Source organism: Ovis canadensis, chromosome 5, assembly GCF_042477335.2.
Source record: "Ovis canadensis isolate MfBH-ARS-UI-01 breed Bighorn chromosome 5, ARS-UI_OviCan_v2, whole genome shotgun sequence".
In the NCBI taxonomy this organism is placed as follows: Eukaryota; Metazoa; Chordata; class Mammalia; order Artiodactyla; family Bovidae; genus Ovis; species Ovis canadensis.
Genome location: NC_091249.1, coordinates 80,133,660 through 80,161,245, shown reverse-complemented (window position 1 = coordinate 80,161,245; position 27,586 = coordinate 80,133,660). Strand labels below are relative to the sequence as shown.

General features: G+C 38.7%; 1 protein-coding gene across 2 annotated transcripts in view; it reads right to left on the bottom strand.

The window, feature by feature from the left end:
• Window positions 1-27,586, bottom strand: part of SGCD (sarcoglycan delta) — a 1,056,171-nt gene that overhangs the window by 588,721 nt on the left and 439,864 nt on the right. For both annotated transcript variants that reach the window (XM_069592487.1, XM_069592486.1), the window contains one exon: window positions 21,048-21,211. The gene's annotated coding sequence lies outside the window, so the exon portion shown is untranslated. The remainder of the gene's footprint in view (window positions 1-21,047; window positions 21,212-27,586) is intronic.

Sequence of the window (27,586 nt, the reverse complement as noted above, 5' to 3'; positions counted from 1 at the left end):
GCTGTGTTTGGAGAGGGACCATTGCTAACAGCAGGGAAAAAAAGTATGATTATGGGTTTTAAGAAAGTTAAAGTGGCCCTATTCCTTAGCCCCAAGTATGAAATAAACAGAAGAGTTTATTTGGTATTAAGACAAAAAGCTTTACAAAGATCTAAGAATGAGGTGGGGCTACAATAAGTCATTTAGCCTGGCAGTACATCTGTGTGAATTTTACATCCTTTAAGATATGAGTATAACTACAGTAAAAGACAGGAGAATTTCTCCTGGCTATTTACTGAGACAACTTACAAATTGCCACATCAACAGATTCTGTAGGAGATTTTCTAGCTAATCATTTACTGATCATTCCTCTTCTGTGTTCTTATTTCTGATTTCTTTTCACTGCATTATAAAGATCAGTTCAGCTCAGTTGTTCAGTGGTGTCTGACTCTTTGCAACCCCATGACTGCAGCATGCCAGGTTTCCCTGTCCATCACCAACTCCCAGAGCTTATTCAAACTCATGTCCATTGAGTCAGCGATGCCATCCAACCATCTCATCCTCTGTCGTCCCTTTCTCCTCCTGCCTCAATCTTTCCCAGCACCAGGGTCTTTTCCAATGAGTCAGTTCTTCACATCAGGTGGCCAAAAGTGCTGGAGTTTCAGCTTCAGCGTCAGATCTTCCAATGTATGTTCAGGACTGATTTACTTTAGGGTTGACAGGTTGGATCTTGCAATCCAAGGGTCTGTCAAGAGTCTTCTCCAACACCGCAATTCAAAAGCATCAATTCTCTGGTGCTCAGCTTTCTTTATAGTCAAACTCTCACATCCATACATGACTACTGGAAAAACCATAGCTCTGAGTAGATAGGCCTTTGTTGCCAAAGTAATGTCTCTGCTTTTTAATATGCTATCTAGTTGGTCATAACTTTTCTTACAGGGGGCACGCATCTTTCAATTTCACAGCTGCAGTCACTATCTACAGTTATTTTGAAGCCAAAAGAATAGTCAGTCACTGTTTCCACTCTTTCCCCATTTATTTCCCATGAAGTGATGGGACCAGATGCTCTGATCTTAGTTTGCTGAATGTTGAGTTTCAAGCCAACTTTTTCACTCGCTTCTTCCACTTACATCAAGATGCTCTTCAGTTCTTCTTTGCTTTCTGCCATAAGGGTGGTGTCATCTGCATATATGAAGTTATTGATATTTCTCCTGGCAATCTTGATTCCAGCTTGTGCTGCATCCACCCCAGCATTTCTCATGATGTACTCTGCATATAAGTTAAATAAGCAGGTTGATGATATACAGCCTTGATGTACTCCTTTCCTGATATGGAACCAGTTTGTTGTTCCATGTGCAGTTCTAACTGTTGCTTCTTGACCTGCATACTGATTTCTCAGGAGGCAGGTGAGGTGGACTCTGGTATTTTCGTCCCTTTAAAAATTTTCCACAGTTTGTTGTAATCCACACAGTCAAAGGCTTTGGCATAGTCTATAAAGCAGAAAAAGGTGTTTTTCTGGAATTCTCTTGCTTTTCCATAATCCAGTGGATGTTGGCAATTTTTATCTCTGGTTCCTCTGCATTTTCTAAATCCAGCTGGAGCATCTGGAAGCTCACAGTTCATGTACTATTGAAACCTGGCTTGAAGAATTTTGAGCATTACTTTGCTAGCATGTGCGATGAGTGCATTTGTGCAGTAGTTTGAACATTCTTTGGCATTGCCTTTCTTCGGGATTAGAAGCAAAACTGACCTTTTCCAGTCCTGTAGCCACTGCTATGTTTTCCATATTTGCTGGAATACTGAGCGTAATACTTTCACAGCATCATCTTTTAGGATTTGTAATAGCTCACTTGGAATTCCATCACCTCCACCAGCTTTGTTTGTCGTGATGCTTCCTAAGGCCCACTTGACTTTGCATTCCAGGATGTCTGGCTCTAGGTGAGTGATCACACCATTGTGGTTATCTGGGTCATGAAGATCATTTTTGTATAGTTCTTCTGTGTACTCTTGCCACCTCTTCTTAGTATCTTCTGCTTCTGTTAGGTCTATACCATTTTTGAAGCCAATAACGTTTCAGAGTTACATCATTAATCCAACAAATAACTTGAAAATTTTCTATGAAAAAGGTCAGTGTGGAGAAAGCTTGCTTTCTGCTGGAGGACAGAAGAAATCAAGGAACCACAGACATAATGTTGGTATCGCTATGACAGAGTATGTTGTGGACACACAGACAAGGGGAGAGAAAAATCAGATGGTGAGAAGGTCAGGGAAACTTTCATGAGGTAATATTTGGGATTTTTAATAAAGAGAAGTTACCTAAAACTTGGCAATCTAGAGACTAAAAGGTACCCTTTCAAAAGTTAAACGTGGACCTTGTTGAACAAGCTCACCCAAGGATTATTTAACACTCTAGGGGAATCGGCCAGTGTTTGCCTTCACTATTTTTATAGTTCACTAGAGCTCAGACTTTGAGAATCTACTTGTTAACATGCAGAGTTATAACCTGGAGGAAAGATACTTTGAAGATTACAATTCGATTTCTCTGTAGGATGAATCCCTTTGTCTCAAATTCAAATTCATTCCCAACACCTTTCATGGTGGACTACACAGACACTCTCTTTAAATACTTATTGACCTAGCTTTTCTAGCTTTTATTCTCATTCATCAATGAGCTCAATGAAACCTCTGACATACATTCATTACGTATTTGAGTAAGGATCATGCTTATAATTTTTGAAGAGTATTTTTGTCAATACTTATAGACAAAATGAGTCTGTAAGGATCAGAAGTGATCTCTCTGGAGGCCAGGGTGGATTTTTTTTTTCAGTTGAAATATAGTTGATTTACAATATCATTAGTTTCAGGTGTATAACGCATGCACACACACACACACACACACACACACATTTTCTTTTACAGATTCTTTTTCCTTATAGGCTATTACAGGATATTGAGTATAGTTTCCTATGCTCCTTTTAAAATTTTTTTCCCCCAGAAAAACACAAGTACAGAGCAAAAAACAAAATAATCCTGAAACTCAATAGTTCACTTTTCCACTCTTTCCATCTGGGCTTCCAGAAGCCATCCACCATACTTCATGGCCTCTGTGGTTAATTCTCAGTAACTCTCCTCTTGAGGCTTGTATCCCTCTCATAGTTTAACCTTTTAGAATACTATCTGTTAACTCTATGAAATGCAAGCATTTTGCTTACTTTTCCTTCTCCCAACTTAATTTTATTCTTCTATGGTCATATTCATAAATTTAAGTAAAATTTGGAGGGGTGGTCCCAAGATAGCAGAGGAATAGGACAGAGAGACCACTTTCTCCCCTAAAATCATCAAAAGATCATCTGAATGTTGAGCAACTTCCACAAAACAACTTCTGAATGCTGTCAGAAGACACCAGGCACCCAGGAAGGCAGCCCATTCTCTTCAAAAGGAGGCAGGACAAAATATAAAAGACAAAAAGAGAGACACAAGAGTTAGGGACTGAGACCCGTCCTATGGAGGGAGTTGTGAAGGAGGAGCAATTTCCACATAGTAAGAAACCTTCTCACAGGTGGGCCTGTGGGGAGTTTTGCAATCTCGGAGGGCAACATAACCAGGAGAAAAAACAAAAAAAACACACAGACTACGCACCTAATTACGACTGCCAGCGGAGAAGTAACCCAGATGCATGTCCGCCACCAGCAAGCGGGGACTGGACAGGGAGGTGAAGGTTGCATAATAGGTTATTAGGGTAAGGAGCAAACCTGAATGCTGGAGGACAATCTGAGGGAGCTAAAGTGAGATAGCAACCCAAACTGGGATCGCTAGAGAGAAAAAAAAAAAACAAAACAAAACAGAACTTTCCTATGGAAGGCTCTAAGGCACAGCCCGGCCTGCTCACAGAACAAAGAATTGAGCGAATACAAAGGAGAGCTAGCCTGCTGCATGCAGGCCCTGCCCCCTCCAAGAGGCAGAGAGGCAGGTGGGTGACAGCCAGAGCCGGAAGGCAAGGGGCTGCTGCAACCTCAGTCACAGAGATGGCATCCTCCACCAAACTTTGAACAGGCTCCAAGTTGCTAACCGACCTTCCTGGGATGCTGGACAGTTGACATCTGCCAAGAGGGTTGCAGCCTGCGATCATCTCCCCAGAGGAGACACACAGCATACCTGAGACAGTGTTCTCATGGTGTACCCAGGATACCGAGCAGCCAGAACCAGGGAGGTGATTAAGATACAGGGCCCACCTGGGATAGTACACTCACCAAGCACCTGGTCGCTTAGGCTGCTTGGACCTGGAAAGGGCACAAAACACAGACCCAACCAAGTCTGTGCCCTTGCAAAGTACCCAAGAACCTGAGCGGCCTAGGCCTTGGAAGTGTACAAAATGCAGGGCCTGCTTTGGACAGTGCACCTGCAAAACACCCTGGAGCCTAAGCAGTGTAGACCCAGGAAGCACACACCACCTTAAGCTGGGGCAAACCCAGTGTGGTCCATACACTGAGAGCATTTCCCACACGTCAGCAGTATTTGTTTGCAGTGTCCCTCCCCTCCCACAACACAACTGAACAAGTGAGCCTAAATAAGTGATCACCTTTGCCCCCTTGTGTTAGGGTGGAAATTAGACATTGAAGAGACTTGCAAACAGAGGAAGCCAAAATAAACAAAGAAGAGGAAACCACTCTGGAAGTGAGAGGTACATCAGATTAAAACCCTGTCGTTAACATTGATTAAGCATTGGAGGGGGCCTATAGACTTTGAGAACAAGAACAGACAGCAACAAGAACTATCTGAAATTGAACTGACCCCATACTGCCCACAACAGTGCCAGAGAAATTACTGGATATACTATTTATTATTACTTTTTGATCTTTTTTTCAAGTTGAAGTTCTTTATTACTCCTTTAATTTTCATTTTTATAACCTACTATTACTTTGCAAAAAAAGACCCTATTTTTAAAGCAAATATCATAGGTATATTTTTTATACTTTTTGTGATTGATTTTGCTTTGTATTTTTAATATTGTATTTTTGAGAATCTAACCTCTACTCTAGATTTTTAATCTTTGCTTTTTGGTATTTGTTATCAATTTTGCACCTTTAATAATCTAATCTTCAGTATCCATTTTCACTTAGGGTTGTGATCACTGGCTTGACTGCTCTCTCCTTTTGACTCTCCCTTTTCTCCTCCAGGTCACTTCTATCTCCACCCTCCCTCTTCTTTTCTCCATTTAACTCTGTGAATCTTTCTGGGTGTTCCAGGCTGTGGAGAACACTTAGGGAACTGCTTACTGGCTAGACTGGTCTCTCCCTTTGGACTCCCCCTCTTCTCCTCCTCATCACCTCTATTTCCCTCCTCCCTCTTTTCTTCTCCATGTAACTCTGAGAACCTCTTTAGGTGTCCCTCAATGTGGAGAATTGTTTCACCATTAACCTAGATGCTTTATCATCTGTCCTGTATGGATGGATAAGTCTTGAGGCTACTGTAAATATAAGACTGAAAGGCAGAGGCAGGAGGCTTAAGTCCAAAACTTGACAACATCAGAGAACTCCTGATTCCAGGGAACATTGATAGACAAGAGCTCACCCAAAGTCTCTGTTCTTACACTGAAACCAAGCTCCACACAAGAGCCAACAAGTTCCAGAGCAAGACACACCACAATAATTTTCCAGCAAAGCAGAAACACAGCCCTGAAAATTAAAAGACAGACTCCCCAAATCCATGCCAAATCCATAGACACCCCAAAACTCACTACTGGACACTTTGTTGCACTTCGGAGAAAAGAGATTCAATTCTACCTCCCAGAACACAAACACAAGTTCCCCTGACCAGGAAGCCTTGAAAAACCAATAGTCCAACCCCACCCATAGGAAGCAGGCTCCACAATAAAGAGGCAACCCAGACACAGAAAGGGCACCCCAAACACAGCAATCTAAACAAAATGATAAGGCAGAGAAATATTCAGCAGGTAAAGGAACATGATAAATTTCCATTAAACCAAACAAAAGAGGAGGAGATAGGGAGTATACCTGAAAAAAAGAATTCAGAATAATGATAGTAAAGATGATCCAAAATCTTGAAAACACAATGGAGTTACAGCTAAATAGACTAGAAACAAGGATTGAGAAGATGAAAGAAATGTTTCACAAGGACAAAGAAGAAATAAAGAAGAGTCAATCAATAACGAATAATGCAATAACTGAGATCCAAAGCACTCTGGAGGGAACAAACAGTAGAATAACTGAGGCAGAAGAGAGGATAAGTGAGGTGGGAGACAGAATGGTGGAAATAAGTGAAGCAGAAAGGAAAAAAGAAAAAAGAATTAAAAGAAATGAGGACAACCACAGAGACCTCTGGGACAATGTTAAACACCCCAACATTCAAATCATAGGAGTTCCAGAGGAAGAAGACAAAAAGAAAGGCCACGAGAAAATTCTTGAGTACATAACAGCTGAAAACTTCCCTAAAATGGGGAAGGAAGTAGCCATCCAAGTCCAAGAAACCCAGAGAGTCCCAACAGGATAAACCCAAGGCAAAACACCCCAGGACACATATTAATCAAACTAATGAAGATCAAACACAAAGAGCAAATATTACACGCAGCAAGGGAAAAGCAACAGATAACACACAAGGAGATCCCCAGAAGGATATCAGCTGATCTTTCAATATAAACTCTTCAGGCCAGAAGGGAATGGCAGGACAAACTTAAAGTGATAAAAGAGAAAAACCTATAGCCCAGATTACTGTTCCCAGCAAGGATCACATTCAACTATGAAGGAGAAATCAAAAGCTTTACAGACAAGCAGAAGCTGAAAGAATTCAGCACCACCAAACCAGCTCTTCAACAAATGCTAAAGGATCTTCTCTAGACAGGAAACACAGAAGAGGTTTATAAACTACTACTATAAATCCAAAACAACAAAGTAAATGGCAACAAGATCCTACTTATCAACAATTACCTTAAATGTAAATGGGTTGTATGCCCCAACCAAAAGACAAAGACTGGCTGAATGGATACAAAAGCAACACCTCTATATATGCTGTCTGTAAGAGACTCACATCAAACTAAGGGACACATACAGACTGAAAGTGAAGTGCTGGAAAAAGATATTTCATGCAAATGGAGACCAAAAGAAAGCATGAGTAGCAATACTCATATAAAATAGACTTTGAAATACAGGCCATGAAGAGAGACAAAGAATGACACTATATAATGATCAAAGGACAATCCAAGAAGAGGATATAACAATTATAAATATGTATGTGCCCAACATAGGAGCACCTCAATATGTAAGGCAAATGTTAACAAGTAAGAAAGGAGAAAATAACAGTAACACAATAATAGTGGGAGAATTTAATAGCCCACTCACACCTATGGATAGATCAACCAAACAGAAAGTTAGCAAAGAAACACAGGCTTTAAATGATACAATGGACCAGTTAGACCTAATTGATATCTATAGAATATTTCACCCCAAAACAATGAATTTCACCTTTTTCTCAAGTGCACATGGAACATTCTCCAGGATAGATCACATCCTGAGCCATAAATCTAGCTTTGGTAAATTAAAAAAAAAAAAAATTAAATCATTTAAAGCATCTTTTCTGATCACAGTGCAGTAAGATTAGATGCCAACTACAGGAAAAAAAAAAAAACTATTACAAATACAAATATATGGAGGCTAAATAGCAAGCTTCTGAATAACCAACAAACCACAGAAGAAATAAAAAAGTGAATAAAAACAAGAAAATGAAAACACAACACCCAAAACCTATGGGATACAGTAAAAGCAGTGCGAAGGGGGAGGTTCATAGCAATACAAGCTTACCTCAAGAAATAAGAGAAAAATCCAAAAAATAACCTAACTTTACACCTAAATCAACTAGAAAAAGAAGAAATGAAGAACCCCAGGGTTAGTAGAAGAAATCATAAAAATTAGAGTAGAAATAAATGAAAAATAAACAAAAGAGACTACAACAAAAATCAACAATACTAAAAGCCGGTTCTTTGAGAAGATAAATAAAACAAACCATTAGCCAGACTCATCATGAAAAAAAGGGAGAAGAATCAAATCAACAAAATTAGAAATGAAAATGGAGAAATCACAACAGACAACACCGAAATACAAAGAATCATAAGAGACTACTATTAGCACCTATATGCCAATAAAATGGACAACTTGGAAGAAATGGACAAATTCTTCGAAAAGTACAACTTTCCAAAACTGAACCAGGAAGAAATAGAAAATCTTAACAGACCCATCACAAGCACAGAGATCAAAACTGTAATCAAAAATCTTCCAACAAACAAAAGCCCAGGATCAGATGCCTTCACAAATGAATTCTACCAAAAATTTAGAGAAGAGCAAACACTTATCCTACTCAGACTCTTCCAGAAAATTGCAGAGGAAGGTAAACTCCTATACTCATTCTATGAGGCCAGCATCACCCTAACACCAAAGCTGGACAAAGATGCCATCAATAAAAAAAAAAAAAAACTACAGGCCAATATCACTGATGAACATAGATAGAAAAATTCTCAACAAAATTCTAGCAAACAGAATCCAACAACATATTAAAAAGATCATACATCATGACCAAGTGGGCTTTATCCCAGGGATGCAAGGATTCTTCAGTATTCACAAATCAATCAATGTGATACACCACACTAACAAATTAAAAGATAAAAACCATATGATTATCTAAATAGATGCAGAGAAAGCCTTTGACAAAATTCAATGAACCAATTTATGGTAAAAACTCTCCCAAAAGCAGGCATAGAAGGAACATACATCAACATCATAAAAGGCATAAAAGAAAAGTTATGACCAACCTAGATAGTATATTCAAAAGCAGAGACATTATTTTGCCAACTAAGGTCCATCTAGTCAAGGCTATGGTTTTTCCTGTGGTCATGTATGGATGTGAGAGTTGGACTGTGAAGAAGGCTGAGTGCTGAAGAATTGATGCTTTTGAACTGTGGTGTTGGAGAAGACTCTTGAGAGTCCCTTGGACTGCAAGGAGATCCAACCAGTCCATTCTGAAGGAGATCAGCCCTGGGATTTCTTTGGAAGGAATGATGCTGAAGCTGAAACTCCAGTACTTTGGCCACCTCATGCGAAGAGCTGACTCATTGGAAAAGACTCTGATGCTGGGAGGGATTGGGGGCAGGAGGAGAAGGGAACGACCGAGGATGAGATGGCTGTATGGCATCATGGACTCGATGGACATAAGTCTGAGTGAACTCCGGGAGATAGTGATGAACAAGGAGGCCTGGCGTGCTGCGATTCATGGGGTCGCAAAGAGTCGGACACAACTGAGCGACTGAACTGAACTGAATCAATGAATATAGTAAAGTTGCAGGATATAAAATTCACACAGAAATCCCTTGCATTAATATACACTAACAATGAGAAAACAGAAAGAAAAATTAAGGAAATAATCCCATTCACCATTGTGACACAAAGAATAAAATAGGAATAAATTTACCTTAAAAAACAAAAGACCTATATATAGAAAACTACAAAACACTGATGAAAGGAATCAAAGATGACACAAATAGATAAATATATATAGCATGTTCTCAGATCGGAAGATGCATATAGTGAAAATGTGTATACTACCCAAAGCAATCTATAGATTCAATGCAATCCCTATCAAGCTACCAACGGTATTTTTCACAGAACTAGAACAAATAATTCCACAATTTGTACAGAAATTTTAAAAAAGCTTGAATAGCCAAAGCAATCTTGAGAAAGAAGAATGGAACTGCAGGAATAGTCCTGCCTGACTTCAGACTATACTACAAAGCTACAGTCATTAAGACAGTATAGTGCTGGCACAAAGACAGAAATATAGATTAATGAAACAAAATAGAAAGTCCAGAGATAAATCTATGTACCTATGGACACCTTGTCTTTGACAAAGGAGGCAGAAATATACAATGGAGAAAAGACATTCTCTTTAACAAGTGGTGCTGGGAAAACTGGTCAACCATCTGTAAAAGAATGAAACTAGGACACTTTCTAACAACATACACAAAAATAAACTCAAAATGGATTAAATATCTAAATGTAGGACCAAAAACTCTATAACTCCTAGAGGGAAACATTGGCAGAACACTCTCTGACATAAATCACAGAATGATTCTCTATGACCCACCTCCCAGAGTAATGGAAATAAACCAAAAATAAACAACTGGGACCTAAAGCAAAAGCTCTTGCATAATGAAGGAAACTATAAGCAAGGTGAAAATATGGCCTTCAGAACAGGAGAAATTAATAGCAAACAAAGCAAATGATAAAGAATTAATCTCAAAAATATACAAGAAGTTCATGCAGCTCAATACCAGAAACAAAAAAATGACCCAATCAAAAAATGGGCCAAAGAACTAAACAGATATTTCTCTGAAGAAGACATACAGATGGAGAACAGACACATGAAAAGATGCTCAACATCACTCATTATCAGAGAAATGCAAATCGAACCACAATGAGGTACCATCTCACACTGGTCAGAATGGCTGCTATCAAAAATTGTACAAACAATAAATGCTGGAGAGGGTTTGGAGAAAAGGGAGCCCTCCTTACGCTATTGGTGGGAATGCAAACTAGTACAGCCACTATGGAGAACAGTGTGGAGATTCCTTAAAAAACTGGAAATAGAACTGTCATATGGCCCAGCAATCCCACTGCTGGGCATACACACAGAGGAAACCAGAACTGAAAGAGACATGCACCCCAGTGCTCATCGCAGCATTGTTTATAGTAGCTAGGACATGGAAGCAACCTAGATGTCCATCAGCAGACAAATGAATAAGAAAGTTGTGATACATATACACAATGGAGTATTGCTCAGATATTAAAAAGAACGCATCTGAGGTGGATGAAACTGGAGCCTATTAGACAGAGTGAACTAAGTCAGACAGAAAAACACCAGTACATTATATAAACACATATACATGGAATTTAGAAAGATGCTAACAACAATCCTATCTGTGAGACAGCAAAAGAGACACAGATATAAAGAACAGACCTTTGGATCCTGTGGAGAAGGAGAGCGTGGGATAATTTGAGGGAACAGCACTGAAACATGTATATTATGAAATGTGAAATAGATGATCAGTCCAAGTTTGGTGCATGAAACAGGGCACTCAAAGCTGGTGCACTGTGACAACCCAGAGGGATGCAATGGGGAGGGAGGTGGGAGTGGGGTTCAGGATGCGGGACACATGTATACCTGTGGGTGATTCATGTCAACGTATGGCAAAAACCACCACAATATTGTAAAGTAATTAGCCTCCAGGTAAAATAAATTGATTTTGAAAAATAAATTAATTTAAGTAAAAACATCTAAAACGTTGTCATGTTTCATTAATCTCATGTGGGAAAATCTTACCTTTCCATTTTGTTAAAGATATTCATGAAGTCACCTTTATTTCAGCTTTGACTCTAAACCTAACATTGGCTGTCAACCTTGCCCTTACTTTCATTGTCAAGGTTTATAACATTTGGTTAACTTGCTGGTGTGCTTGCTCTATAGGCAGATCCTAAAGTTCGAAAAGAGATATTACGACTATATAAACTGTTCATTGGACAGTCAGGTAGCATATTAAGATGGCATTTATTTCTCTTCAGATTTAATGCCATAACTCTTAAACCACAAAAGTCAAAGAGATTCTTTTTGTTGCTGTTGTTCTTGTTATGCTTTTGATTTGGACTGTGATTTCCTAATACACTTTTTGTTGTTGTTTTTGCTGAGTTTGTGGTTTGAATCATCTTTCTTCTTTTCTTTGAAGACAACACACATGGTTTCTTCACATCCCATCCCTCAGCTCATTGGCAAATATTTTCTACTTGAAGATATCTTCCTAGAATTCCTGGACTTCTTCAGTTTTGATCAAAAGCTTTCTAAACCTGCACAACTGTCATGTGTGACTTTTTGGAGAGACTCTTCATTGGCCTCACCATTTCTTGGAACCTTTACTAATTGTTTCTATAATTTCATTCTTAATTTTCAGGAATATACTCAGAAAGGGTACATGAAAGATTTCAACATCTTGATGTTTTAAAATATTGTTTTCACTTACCTTTTGGCTTAGAACTGAATTCTAGGCTCAAAATAGTTTTTTCCTGAGAAAACACAAGAAACTGTTCAATTAACTTAATGATTCTAATGTTGATAAAAAGTTTGATTAAGACAAAAATTTTGTAAGAGGTTTTCTTTTCTCCCTGTTCTAGAAGCGTTTGAGACCATTCTATTCTCAGAATTCTGAAACTTGAAGCTGACACATCAGGAACATTTATTTACTTCCCATTTTGTCACTTGGCTTGTGAAATATAAATTCAACCAATTGTCTCTCTACGATATGACTTTTATATTTCTTTAATAATAAAATACTCCCAATGCATCAAATTTATCTGTCATCTCTGGAGATCTTTTTAATGAGCTGAAGGATTCCTACACTGTTCTATATTTGACTTCTTATTACTACTAGATTTCTTTTTTCTATATCCTATTAGATCTATATTTTCAAACTTTCATTAATGAAAAATACTGAATTTACAAAGATATTTCTTATCTAATTGTTTCTTCTTTATCCCGTTCTGTACTTGTCTTATGGGTGGATTATCTTTTTAACTATTAACAAGGATACTGATGAGAGAATTTTAAATATACTCTTCTGTACTTCATATTATCTAGCTTGGTAGTGATTTCACATCACTATTAATATTTGTATTTTTTTTATAACTATGTGTTTTTTTCCTGTTCAACTGGTTTTCTTTAATAAATCAGATGGTTATTTTTTATTTAAAACTGGAGGAGTAAAAGTTTCACTTATGGTTAGAGTGCAAAAGAATATAAACAAATGTCACTGATATTTACCCTGAAAGAAATTAAAATTTATTTTCACACAAAGATCTGTTCACAAATGCTTACAACAGCACGGTTTTTAATATTCCCAAACTGAAAACAGCAAAGATGTCCATCAAAAGGAGAATGAACAAAAAGTTATGACAAGTTCACACACTGATACTTTAGGACAATAATGAGCAATCTATTACTATACACAAGAACATGGATATATCTCAAGACTATCATTATGCATGAAGCAGTCAGAGATGATAGAATACATCCTGCAGGACCATTTATCACAAATATTAACAGAGGAAGGACACTACTTAAAATTAGGGTCACAAGGCTTTCTATATCACTATAGGAAGGGTTCCAAACTTTTAATCCAGAGATGGAGGAATGTGAATCCAAATACTGATACATCCTCAAATGGTACCTAGACCATGTATATTTACTTGTGGAAATCCTTTTCTGGGAAGAAATTCTGTGCTTTCATTATAGAAACTGATAGAAGAAAGATGTCAAAAAATTAGTGACCACAACAAATGGATTATACTTGTTTCTGGGGAATGGAGCTTTTACCAGCTGTATTATGGTTTTAAATCAATTTTCCATCAGACTTTTCTGTATAATTTGTTAGACCAAAAATAATTACATTAAAATATTGTTCAGAGATAAGATACCACCTGTCAGACACACAATCTAGATATCTTTACCACTAAACCTAGCCTTCTTAGACTCTAGTTTGAAAATTATCTGTTAAAAGTAGTGTTTTAAAACCCGGAAAATTTCCAGGCTTTAACATTAATAGTATTTTCAAACTATAGAAACAGCTCTTCAGTCATCTTATATTTGGTAAAATGTTGCAGAAGTGCTTCTTAACTTAAGTCTTAAGGGATCAAGTCTGGTGGCTTGTTAAACTTTCCCAGAATTCTAATACTAGATCCATAATTTCTTAAGGAAGGACTCAAGTTTCAGAAATAAGGAAGGTAAGGAATATGTATTTGTTCTAAAAGCAATCAGGTCCTGACCTTGGAAAGAGTAACTGGAAGCTCTGGAAAAAAATCTTCCAGTTCAGAAATGGCAAGTGAGTTTTATCTTCCATGCTAAAATCAACTAATGTCAATATTCAATTATTTTCAAATAACATAGAAAGTCCAATAGAAAATTGATTTATACTCATAACACACCTGGTAAGAGCAGACTTTATTTCTGGGTTCCAAAATCACTGCAGATGGTGAATGCAGCCATGAAATTAAAAGATGCTTACTCCTTGGAAAGAAGGTTATGACCACCTAGATAGCATATTCAAAAGCAGAGACAGTACTTTGCCAACAAAGGTCCATCTAGTCAAGGCTATGGTTTTCCAGTAGTCATGTATGGATCCGAGAGTTGAACTATAAAGAAAGCCGAGTGCCGAAAAATTGATGCTTTTGAACTGTGGTGTTGGAGAAGACTCTTGAGAGTCCCTTGGACTGCAAGGAGATCCAACCAGTCCATCCTAAAGGAGATCAGTCCTGGGTGTTCATTGGAAGGACTGATGCTGAAGCTGAAACTCCAATACTTTGGCCACATGATGTGAAGAGCTGACTCATTTGAAAAGACCCTGATGCTGGGAAAGATTGAAGGCAGGAGGAGAAGGGGACGACAGAGGATGAGATGGTTGGATGGCATCATCGACTCAATGGACATGAGTTTGGGTAAACTCTGGGAGTTGGTGATGGACAGGGAAGCCTGGCGTGCTGCAAGTGCATTGGGTCACAAAGAGTTGGACACGACTGACAGACTGAGCTGAAGAGCTCCCGTTTCCAAAAAAAGAAAGATAATCCATTATTACAGTCATTAATTTTCTGACATCTTTTTTCAATCACATGGCATCTCTGGAGTGATGTGTTGGGAAGATTCTAAGATTCCTAAACTGGGATTAACTAGTGATGTCTGCCAAGGGCACAGGAAAGGTGGGAGGTAGCATATGTGCTAGATGAGTGCTAACCTTGCCTAGTCAGGGTCATGAGGACTTAGAAGAGGCTGCAAAGCACAGTGATACACAGGAGAAAAAAAGATAATAAGAATAGGCACTATAGCCAGGAGGAAAATAAGGATATATCTCTAAAATAATTATATAAACATCAGGACAAGCAAATAAAATTCAAAATAAAAAATGACCACCAAAATAAAAGAACTTAAAAATCCAAAATGAACTAACCAGGGGAAAAATGAACTATTTCTAAATTAAATCCATTCTGCAATACATTTAAGCACAGTTTTGCCATTCCAGTGTCTGTTGAGGACCTACTGTGTTCCAGGAAGAACTGAGAAATAGAAGATATATTCAAGGAAAAAAAAATGTCTTTTTTTTTTTTTTTGGTGACACCACAGCACATGTGGCATCTTAGTTTCTGACTTAGTGCCTTAGTTCCTTTCAGTGCACCCTGCATTGAAAGCACAGACTCATAACCACTGGATGAACAGGGAAGTCCCCAAGAAAGTCTCTCCTGAACATCTCACTTTCCACTGATGGAGACTGACTTACAAACCCAGTCAATTTAATATAATAATATATAAAAACATATATATAAATGTTAATTAATACATATTAGTAATATAATTATAATGTAATACATAATATATAATAATATTAATGCTATAAATATATATAATATATATAATAACCTCTCTTCACAGTAAAAGTTACAATCAGGTTTGAAAAAAAATGCAGTGAAGTCAAAAGAGAAGAAATGACATTGGCTCAAGAGAGTCTCTGAAGCTTTCAATGAATTGGATCTTAAAAGATGAAGGAGTTTTCATGAATGTGCAGAGGTGCAGTGGGTAGGAAATGGCAAAACAACCAGCAGGAGCAAATTAGTGGTGACTTAGGAAAACATGGCATATTTTTTTTGAAAAATGGAGAGGGTCACCATAGCCTGTGGAGAGGCTGAGGCTGGGGAGAGGGGAGGGAAATTGGCAAAGAGGCAATATAAAAAAGCAGGATAGAATAGGAGCGGGATGGATTGGAAAAGCCTGGACAGTTTTTGAGGGTGGTACAGTTTTCAAATTCCATGTGATCCTCACAATAAATATCATGGAAAAACTCGAGGCCAACCCACTATATAGGATGGGAATGTACCAACTCTGCAATCCAGACTAAATCTGAGGAAGTTGCTAGTGTGAACATTGGAAAGTGTCATGAAAAAAAGTGGCAGAGTAGGGCAGTAAGGGGACAGGTTTAGCAGCAACGCAAAGAGGAAGCAATGCGCAAGTTGAAGAGAAAACCTTTCTGAGATCACTTGTTGATAAGAATTTGCAGAGGATAGACATTTAAATGTTAGATTTGCATCATGAAAATGACATACATCAAAAGAGGAAAAGTTCAAATAGCCATTTTGTCATCTCTGGTGGTGGTGGTAATGGGTTGAGGAGGAGGGTATTTTAACCTGGCTAATAAGACCTACATCTGTACAAGATTGGAACACAGCAACAACTCAAATTCTGTAGTTTCAAAGGCCTTGGGTAAGATTCAACTCAAGTAAACAGACTGCAAAATGTCATACTCAAGGGGAGAAACACAAATCTTCTTTTCAGTAACTGTCAAAAGGAGCCTATTCTTAAAATGGTAGTTGTTTGAGTTAGAAAAAAATAAGAGCAAAAAGGGATGCTGCCACCTTCAGAAGCATTAAAATCATCAAAGAACATTAAAGCAGGTATCCTTCAGGGCAGGGTTAAAAGTTTGTTGAATAGAGTTGGGCTCATTACAGGCATTTTAAGAGTCCGACCCAAAGAAAGTTTCTTATCCTACCAATGTGGTTTTAAGAAAATTACTTGACTTCTCTGCTCCTCAGTTTCCTCATCTGTAAATGAGATAGTCTCTTAAGAGCCAGTATTGGAGGTAGAAATAAAAAAAAGAGATCTCTCAAGTATATAGAGGGAACAATTAGATAATATCCCAAGTAAGGCTTTCTGAATGGTATTCTGAAATCTCATGGGAGTTAAGTGCTAAAAGTCAACAAGTAGAGTTATACAGAATTTTTATTTCTTTAGCTCAACCTCTTTGAATCATCATGTTCTATGTTTCAATTGATCCTTACAGGTAATTGTCAAACATGTTCAGAAAATGTTGCTATGTCAACATTAATTATCAGCTTATTTGAAATTAAATACAGCACTATTTGCTGAAATCTAGGCTTATTTGACCCAAACTCCCATTTTGCGTACAAGGAAATTGAAATCCGAGAGAGGACAAGTATCATGCAGATAATAAGTAGAGAACCTGGCACAGCCCCTAGCTCACAATAGATGCTCACCATACATTGGCTGAATAAAGAAATAAACCAAGCCGTCTGTGAGAAGAGACACACTGGATTCCCCAGCAAGAGTCTTCTCTTTTCACAAAGCAGTTTTGCTGATGCTTTCATGTTTGACACTAAGATATTTATTATCTAAGTTGCAATTTCAATGCATGATTAATTTCAGGGTAAATTCAGTGAAGGCTGTGGAAAACCATAAGAAAAGAGCCATCCTAAGACTTGATAAGTCAGCCACTGTTCTGCTGATATGCTAGGAGGCCCAGAAAATACACAAAACATCATTTCCATATCCAAAGGAAATGGATGAATACAAAAGTGAACCATGACAAATACTAACACTTGCATAAAACCAGCCTAAGAAAGAATTTATTGATGAGAAAGATTCCAGATGAGGAAATATACACACCCTACACATATCCCCACATATCCCGACAGTACTGGGAAGGTTCTTATCCTCACTACCCAACTTACCATACTTAGTGGTGACAGAAACAGGGACAAATGCTACCCTCAAAAGCAGCTTTCAATTTCCCTTTGATAACATTTTTGGAGGTGTTTATAGATTTTTCTAGGGGCTTCCCAGGTGGCTCAGTGGTAAAGAACCAACCTGACAATGCAGGAGACACAGGTTTGTTTAATCCCTGGGTTGGAAAGATCCCCTAGAGAAAAATATGGCAACCCACTCCAGTATTCTTGCCTAGAGAATCCCATGGACAAAGGAGCCTGGTGGTCTACAGGCCATGTGGTTGCAAAGAGTTGGACATAACTTAGCAACTAAACAGCAAAAGAGAATTTTCTACCTTACAGCACATTGGTGATAGACTAATTTGTACTTTACAGGAAAAGCACTGTTAGTGAGCACATATTTGCAACATTTCTGATCTTAAATTTTTACTATGGAAACTGAGACTTTCAAAAGCACACTAAAATAATCACATATACCCAAGTCTTGTGAAAACTGTTATGACAGCATCACAAATTGGAGAGGGGCATAAAGGAATTCAGCTCCTTACGATTCCTCAGATAATTAACCTTGCTGATACCCGTAAAAATGCTAAGTAGTTTCAGGCTGGCTTTCAATCACTCTGGGCAGATAAAATGTAACATCTACATTAAATGACAATTTTTTTCACAATGTAATTTCTTGCATATTAATTAAATTATTATTATTACTTTGGGCAATAGGGTCAACTTCTTTGACAGTTTCCAAATTCTTGTAATGAAACTGATACAGTTTTTAAAAAATGACAGTATTTTGCTTTCAGCTACAATTAAGTGGATGCATAGATATACATAAATGACTCAGAAACCACATAAATGGGATATAATGTTACTCTCTTTGCTCTGGATTGTCATCCCTCATATAATCTCTACAACCAAAAATGGCAGTTTACTATTTACCCAGGGATTATAAGGAACCAGCAAGCACTTCACAAGCATAATTTCACTTCATCTTCACTCTGTATCAAGTGGGCATGAGAAACACCCCCAACCCACAAATGAAGAAACCAAGGCTGGCAGAAGTTCGGTGAATTACAACAAAATGGAGAAGCCTACATTTGATCCCAGGCAGTTTCCTTTTAGTGCTTTTAATTAAATGGTATCACCTCTGCCAAGTCTGAGGAGGCCTTACAAATAGCTGTGAAAAGAAGAGAAGCGAAAAGCAAAGGAGAAAAGGAAAGATATAAGCATCTGAATGCAGAGTTCCAAAAAATAGCAAGGAGAGATAAGAAAGCCTTCTTCAGAGATGAATGCAAGGAAATAGAGGAAAACAACAGAATGGGAAGGACTAGAGACCTCTTCAGGAAAATTAGAGATACCAAGGGACCATTTCATGCAAAGATGGGCACAATAAAGGACAGAAATGGTATGGACCTAACAGAAGTAGAAGATATTAAGAAGAGGTGGCAATAATACACAGAAGAACTGTACAAAAAGAGCTTAACGATCCAGATAATCATGATGATGTGCTCACTCATCTAGAGCCAGACATCTTGGAATGTGAAGTCAAGTGGGCCTTAAAAAGCATCACTACGAACAAAGCTAGTGGAGGTGATGGACTCCAGTTGAACTCTTTCAAATCCTGAAAGATGCTGTGCAAGTGCTACACTCAATATGCCAGCACATTTGGAAAACTCAGCAGTGGCCACAGGACTGAAAAAGGTCAGTTTTCATTCCAATCCCAAAGGAAGGCAATGCCAAAGAATGCTCAAACTATCACACAATTGCACTCATCTCACATGCTAGTAAAGTTATGTTCAAAATTTTTAAGCCAGGCTTCAGCAGTATGTGAACCGTGAACTTAAGTATAATAGTAATTATACTTAATCTGCTTTAAAGATGCCCTTTGAATCAAAGAAGGAAAAACAATCTCTCTCTCTTTACCATAAAAAAAAAAAACTTGAATAAAGGGAAGAGAAGTGTGTGTTTGAAATACCACCCTCACATTTTCATCAGTCTGTTAGCACACTTTCCAAGGTACTATGAGGAACATGAACATGAGAGCTTAAACCACGGGCACTGGAGGTTTTTACAAAAACCAGACGGAAAGTATATGTACTTCATCCTGATAGGAAGGTCTATTCATGATCAACTATAAGTGTGCACCACACTTATTGTATCAGTGAGAAATTCAGAGAATCAATAAAATCAAGCTTGTGGCTACAAGCAATTTTTCATCAGCTCTGGGCCTCCATCTTGCACAAATGATGAGGCCTATGGTGCCACAAGTAGGAAGCCAGGCCAACACCTCAGCCACCTTGCTCTGCCAGTTTCCAGAAGCCTTTGGTTATCAGCACTTTTTTCCTTTGAGGCATAGCAAATTGACAGCAAATGAGTTGTCAGTTGAATTGTCTGAGAGATTCTCCAGTTTCTCTTGGACATGCCCTGTGCTCTTAGGCTGATACAGACCCACTGTACTACACAATAAGTGAGCACAGACTTAAATTCTAGTAAGTCTAGTAAAGGGTCTGGACCCTGACCCCTTCTTGCTATGCAACCTTAAAAAATATTTTTACTTATTTCTTCTCTGGCTTCCCAGAACAGAAATCTCTATTCCAGATGGTTGTTATCAGTTGTATTTGTGACTTTTCAAACCTTACAGTACAATGCCTGAGGCACTCACAATAAGCATGCCATGAGTGGTGGTTTTGGAGGGCTCTCTTTCTCTTCTCTCCATCTGTCCCTTTTTCCCCACTGCCCTCCATATATATAGATCATCCATATATATAGATCATCATGTATATATGATCTCTATATATATCCCCATACATATATAGGACAAGTATACAACACTTAAAAAATTGTATGCATATATATATAAATACATATATAATACATACACATGTAAGTATGTGTATGTATATATATACAATACACACACATACAAAGAATGATTATCATTGTAACTAGAAAAGATGATGGGATCACCTGACTCAACTCAGAAGATTCTAACACTAGCCTAGGTATGCATCTAAAAGATATATAAACACAATTATCCTCAAAAACTTAAGATATAACCCAACATTTTGCCAAAAGTCTCCTGTGAACATAGAATATGGAAATACCCAGTTTGTCACATGCACCACTTCTTTACATGTCTCTTATCACATAAGGAATAATCTCAATTTCTTTTTTCTATCAAAGATGTCTGCACAAATTTCTCTTCATACTTAGACTGCCTCCCCTCTGATCACCTCTGTTACTGAGACAAGGTAGCCCTCCATTTCTTCCATTATAATTTTATCCATCCCACCACATCCCACAAGCTGGTAACAAAACACCAGATCGTTGCTTAAAAGGAGGGAGGGAGAAAGGCAAGAGAAAAAGAAAAGAGCAGATGAGGAGGAGAGAAGGCTGTGAAAATGATTAACTATCTTTAAATGTATTTGCCTTCAAAAAAGCTAAAAAGTCACAAGTCCATACCTTAGCAGTCCTAATCTTCTCAAATCTTGAATGCAACGTTCAGGGCAACATTGGGGTTGCAATAATCTGCTCAGGGCACCACCAGAGGGATGGCTTTTGTAACCTCCACACAGGCTCCAGGACAGCCTTTTCCAAGTCTTTGAGGATGGAGGTTTCTTCCAGGTCTACAAGATCACAAGTGAAAGAAAATATTCAAAACAATACCAACAACAAAAATACAACAATGACATTAGAGTCCAGCTCATTTGGTGTAAAGAAACTAAACTAAAGACACACTGTATTCTGACTGACGTAACACACATAGTTACTCGAATGGATTCAGACCTGATCATAAAGAATCATACCAAATCAGAAAAAGTCACAGTATATCAAGGTTAGACATTTTTGAAGACACGACTAGCCAAAATCGCTCACTCAACATATAGGGAAACTAAAGATCAGACAGGAAATGTGACTCATTTCTGTGGTATATTTCAACCAGTGAAGCAAGCAAATCTTAGTAAACACAAGCAAAGTAATTAATACTATGGTCAATGCTAAAATGAGACAAAGGGATGACAATACATCACTTCTTTATCTTAAAATACTTGGCTTCTAAGACACCAAACTTGCTTGTTATCAACAAGGCCACAGTCTGTTGCTTATATCTGTTAGATCTATTCAATCTCCTAATCCCTAACATAAGAGCATCCTGGAACTCAGCCCTGAACCTTCTTTCCAAGTCTTTCCTTGTCCACAAGGGGGTGTTTTCAAGTTTCACAGCTTAAAATACTGATACATACGGACAACTCTGAAATGTGTTTCCAGGGCCAGATATTTCAGGTAACTCCAGATTCCCCTATTAATGGACTGTTCAAAATTTGTACTTGGAATTCTAACAGATATGTCAGATAGTACATGCCCAAACACCAAAATCCTTCCAAAGACAAGGAAGGCCCACACTCTTTCTAGTTTATGCCTTCTCAGTCAATGCCAATATAATTCACCCCATTCAGTTCAGTTCAGTTCAGTCGTTCAGTCATGTCCGACTCTTTGCGACCCCATGAATCGCAGCACGCCAGGCCTCCCTGTCCATCACCAACTCCTGGAGTTCACTCAAACTCACGTCCATCGAGCCCGTGATGCCATCCAGCCATCTCATCCTCTGTCGTCCCCTTCTCCTCCTGCCCCCAATCCCTCCCAGCATCAAAGTCTTCTCCAATGAGTCAACTCTTCGCATGAGGTGGCCAAAGTACTGGAGTTTCAGCTTTAGCATCATTCCTTCCAAAGAAATCCCAGGGTTGATCTCCTTCAGAATGGACTGGTTGGATCTCCTTGCAGTCCAAGGGACTCTCAAGAGTCTTCTCCAACACTGAAGTTCAAAAGAATCAATTCTTCAGCGCTCAGCCTTCTTCACAGTTCAACTCTCATATCCATACATGACCACAGGAAAAACCATAGCCTTGACTAGACAGGCCTTAGTCGGCAAAGTAATGTCTCTGCTTTTGAATATGCTATCTAGGCTGGTCATAACTTTTCTTCCAAGGAGTAAGCGTCTTTTAATTTCATGGCTGCAATCACCATCTGCAGTGATTTTGGAGCCCAGAAAAATAAAGTCTGACACTGTTTCCACTGTTTCCCCATTAGCCAGTCCCCAATTTTCCCAGTCAACGTTGACTTGTCTCTTTCATGCATGTCCTCTAAAACATCAGCAGATTCTGGTGGCTCTATCTTCAGGATAAATCCAACAGCTGGTCACTCCTGTCACCTCCTTTATATTACCACACTGGTCCAAAGCAACATTATAGACCTATAGCACTGTACAGCAGGTGTGCTCAAAACACAGCTGTCACTCTCAAATCACCCCTTGAGTAAGACAGTGACACTATGCTGCTCAAAAATCACACTGACATTCACAAAGTCATCATTGTTACCACTGCCTTTCTCCCACTTGTTCCATTTATTCATCTCCAGCCATGTGGGTCTCCAACCTCTTCCCCAAACATGCCTCTGACTACTGAAGATTCGAGCTCTCACAGTTCCCTTTACCTGGAGTCTTCTTTTTCCCATCAGCACTTCATATTTTTGTCACAATGTTACCTTTTCAGCAAGGTCTCTTGTTATCATATCATTTAAAACTTTAAACCCTGAGCATATCTCTTCATTCCCCCTTCTCGGTTTAAAACTTGCTGAAAACTTTGTGATATTCTATTTGGTTTCCTTGTTTATTACCTGCCTTCTCTAATAAAACATAAACTTCACATTTACAAGGGATTTAATCTCCAGTATCCTTCTATCTCTTCCAGCACTTTCCCCACAACCTAGCACAAAGAAAGACATCAGTATGTATTTTTGAATGAATGAACATAAAAAGCTAAGTAAACCTTCTGAAGGTCACTCAGGTGACAAGTGGCTGAGCCAGATTTGAACCAAAAGCATTCTGTCCCAGTGAACTTGATTCTATGTAACTGCGACTACATGAAAGCCTTCAGTGCAGGTGTTAGAAATAGATTCCGTTGAATTTGGTGTGTATTATTACAGGAATTTGTGGATTAAACAAATGAAATGCCCAAAATGATTTCTAGAAACACATAAAGAGTACATGTTGCATGCACTGGAATGGAGCTGCCTACATACTAATTTCAATTTCACTGTTAACTTTCTCCACGTCTTCCTCAGTTTGCCCCGCCCTTCCCTCTATGACTTTATTTCTTGTCCCTCCCTGAAGGCAGATGAAGACAAGGGATCCAAGATTAGACAAATAAAAGGAAAGAGATATTTTGGGGAAAAGATGTGGCACAGGCAGCAAAGGACTTTGCATCTGGGTCTAATTCGCCACCAGTTCAACTTGTGCTTTAAGGGTGCAGAGTCTCTTCATTGCTGGGCAAAAATACATGGCCTACAGAGATCTTCCAGCTTTAAAAAATGATTATTTTCCTTTTTGATTATTAAAAGGCTCCCTTATTCTTAGTAGTCTAAGATTGGTTAGGAAATAGAGGGCGACACTTAAGAAGAGGCTTTGGGATAATTAGAGAACTCAACTTCTGGTTCCACAAGAATAAAACCCTAACTAAGACACTCAGTCTCCTGAAGGATCATATTTTTATCCAAAAGTGAGATGACAGAAATACCTATCTCTTTAGAATGCTTATAAAAATGAAACAGGGTAACATAAATCATTCATTACTGAACATGACATAAGTACTCAATAAAAGTTTGTTGCTCCTAATGTTTTATTTTTATGGTTGCAGGCTTACATTCTGCATGACATTCCATGATTTTATCTACCTGCATCTCACTGCCCCTCCAGAGTTTGAGTCGTTCCTGTCCCCTTTATCACATGAGATGGCTTCTGCCGCCCTTGATGTGACTTTGAGCAACTTTCTCTGGATGGTCCTCAGGCTCAGATGAATATCATTACCCCAACTGCCCCTACAGTCTGGGGCAGATGACAGAACTTTGTAACATAAGAAACTCATTTTCTGGTTCACTTCTTGTCCTCTTGCTGATTGATGCCTGGCAATTTGAGGATGATCTTGGCCTTACTATTATAGCAGGCTGATAATTGTCAAGTCACAGTCTACAATTATCCCTGCATTCCAAGGCCAAGAAACACAAATCTGAAAGCAAACAATGCTATAATTTAGCACAATGATATATGGAGTTATTAAAGACATTGTGCTGACTGCTTTGAGAATTCAAGTCTCCAGTCTATCCAAACACATTTTCTTTTCCTTTTTCCTAACTAATATTAAGAAACTGTTTTTGTTTGGGTAGTAACAACATAAAAATATGTCACGTACCTTTCAGATTTCATTACACCACAACGTAGTAAAAAGTTAAGGTGCTTCAGGGAAAAGTTACTTACACTTCGTTCTAAGTCACTGAAGTATACTACTACTTGGTTGGAAATGCATTTACTAACAAATGTTTATTGAGTACATAATGTTTGCCAATAACAAGGACTGGAGATATGGTAAGAAATATTAAAGACTTCATCGCTACCCTGGTCCAGTTTTCATTCCAGGCAGCTTTTGTCTTTTGCAATTTCCTAACTTCTGTCCCAGATGTGGGAAGACATGGCAATCCCCCACAAAATCGATGGTTCACCAACATAGTGACCGAACTGTACTAATATAAGGAGCCTAATTTCTGCTTGATATGTAAAGAGAATTCTGGAACTCTTGGTTTACTTGGGAGAAAATCTCATTTCCTTAGTATGCTCCCTACTCCTTACCCAGTACACCCATCTTCTGAGATGATACTGGTTTATTTACCACCGTCAGCAAAAGAAAAAATATTCACCAAATCCACAAGTACATGATTCATTAATAAGGTGCTACATGGGTGGTAGGGTGTACCGGAAACTGGTCTCAGACAACAACTTCAGAAATTAGCTTTCCTGAAATCTTTGGAAACAGTGATAGAATTAATGCTATTACATAGCAAAGTAAACTGAGAAAGCATATATACTACAAGTATTGTCAAAGGGATCACGTCAAGATAGAACGTGCCTTTCAAATCACCAGTGATTCATGGTGAGAATGCTCATCATCGAGGCAGTGGCTTTTTGTGTGTCGGGCAGCCTGGAACGCTTCAGGGAATATGCCATTTTTCAAGACGTATCAATTAGGGGCTGTTAGGTGGCAGAATGTGACCCACACCCAATGGTTGAGTGTGCGTTAAAAATGACTCCTGTGAGTACAGCACAAATATGTGCACTGATCCACAAATGCAGACACAATCCCAAGAGAGGCAGGCAACTAGAAAAGGCAGGGCTAGGGAGAGAATGAGGGGGCCATGAGGGTACTGCAACTCTAGAATGGATCTTGATTAGGATTTCTGAGTTGAAGGGTTTGGGGGAAGGGATAAATTGTGAATTTAAATCTACCTACACCAGTAGGGTTGGGTCCTGCCGGAAACCGGAGAAGCAGTGCTAGTTATCTTTCCAAGGGAACCGTCATTATGCATACATCACATATATCTCCAAGGCTATGCCTCAAGTATAAGGAAGTTCAGGTTTGGATTAAGTGATTCACTTGAGAATCATTCAATGAGAAAAGGACAGGATTCAGATTCAGAGCACAGTGTGCACTCAGTCACTTAGTCATTTCTGACTCTGCATGGACTGTAGCCTACCAGGCTCCTCTGTCCAAGGGATTCTCTAGGCAAGAATACTAGAGTGGGTAGCCATTGCCTTCTCCAGGGGATTTTCTGGACCCAGAGATTGAACCTTCATCTCCTGTGTCTCCTGCATTAGGCAGATTCTTTACCTCTAGCACCACTTGGGAAGCCCCCCTGATGCTTAGTGGTGTTCCCCAAGCATGCTGACAATCACAATCGAGTCTTTCCTAGATTTTATTTCCAATTAAACCTAGTTCTGACACTTGGAAATCCCTCATTTTGAACTCTGAGGGAAGAATGCTGTCTCGTCTCCTAAGAATGTCAACGTGAAAACTGGCCCTAGTCAGTCTCTGTTGAGGACAGTGAAGGAATACAAACAGGATAGGGCACATTTCTTCCAAAGTCAGAGGAGGGCATGTGACACATTGGAATAGTGGCTTCCTGAGCAGCAGAGATAGGGGACCAAATCAATTTGCAAAATATAAATCACATTTTCTACTAGTTGACATTACTAAAATAATGTCAGGCCCATGCAATGTAATAGACTTAGGGGATTGAGGTACTCCCCCCCAGAACTGTAATCACCCCCCTCTGGCTACATATTTGAAGATCTTATTTTATATCCATCTGTAGTTTGGATACAATACAAGAGAACTGATAGGTGATAGCCAAAGAAAATCTATGTGGGCAGATTTTTAAGGAATATAGAACACATCTAGTGACTTTAGACACCTGATCTTGCAGTGCATTAGCACCTGACTTCCTTATCTGATCAGACTTCTAAATAGAACAGTGAAATAAAAAAGACTCTAGAAAAAAAGCCATGAAACATTATCATGGAATTTTAGGGAATCTCTTAGCATTAGGACTAACTTCTGGTCTGTATTCGTCTTTGCTAGTTAATAAAATATTTATCTAAAACCTTATAAAGTAGGTCAAACATTGATGGTTTGTAGGTAGTAACAGCAGTAGCTCATAAGATGTGCTTTTAATAGTATTCATAGAAGACACAACACCCGCCCTCACCCCTCTCCATGAGCACCTGCCCACTAGGCCTCCAAGTCTGACACCTGCTCTTTCAGATATCTAGAAACACAGGTCCTCTTTTTGCATTAGGAAATTGGTCTGTGTTGCCAGAGAAGCCATCCTTGTTAACCTAAAAGCAAGTATACATATGAGTTCCCTAAAGAGATCTGCTGTTTGCATGACTTGCCTTTTTTTAATCACCTAATCATAAACTGTCACATTTGCCTGTGGACCAACATCCCATGTGGATACAAACAAGATTCATAGTGGCAGCACATGCTATACCCACATGACCTCAAATGTAAATAGTGGGTGTTCTGTGCTGCCTTAAACCTGAGGGTAGTTGAGTTCATCACACCCTCCTTATCTGTTAGCCTTAAAATGCCACTGGATCACATGCTTAGATGGTC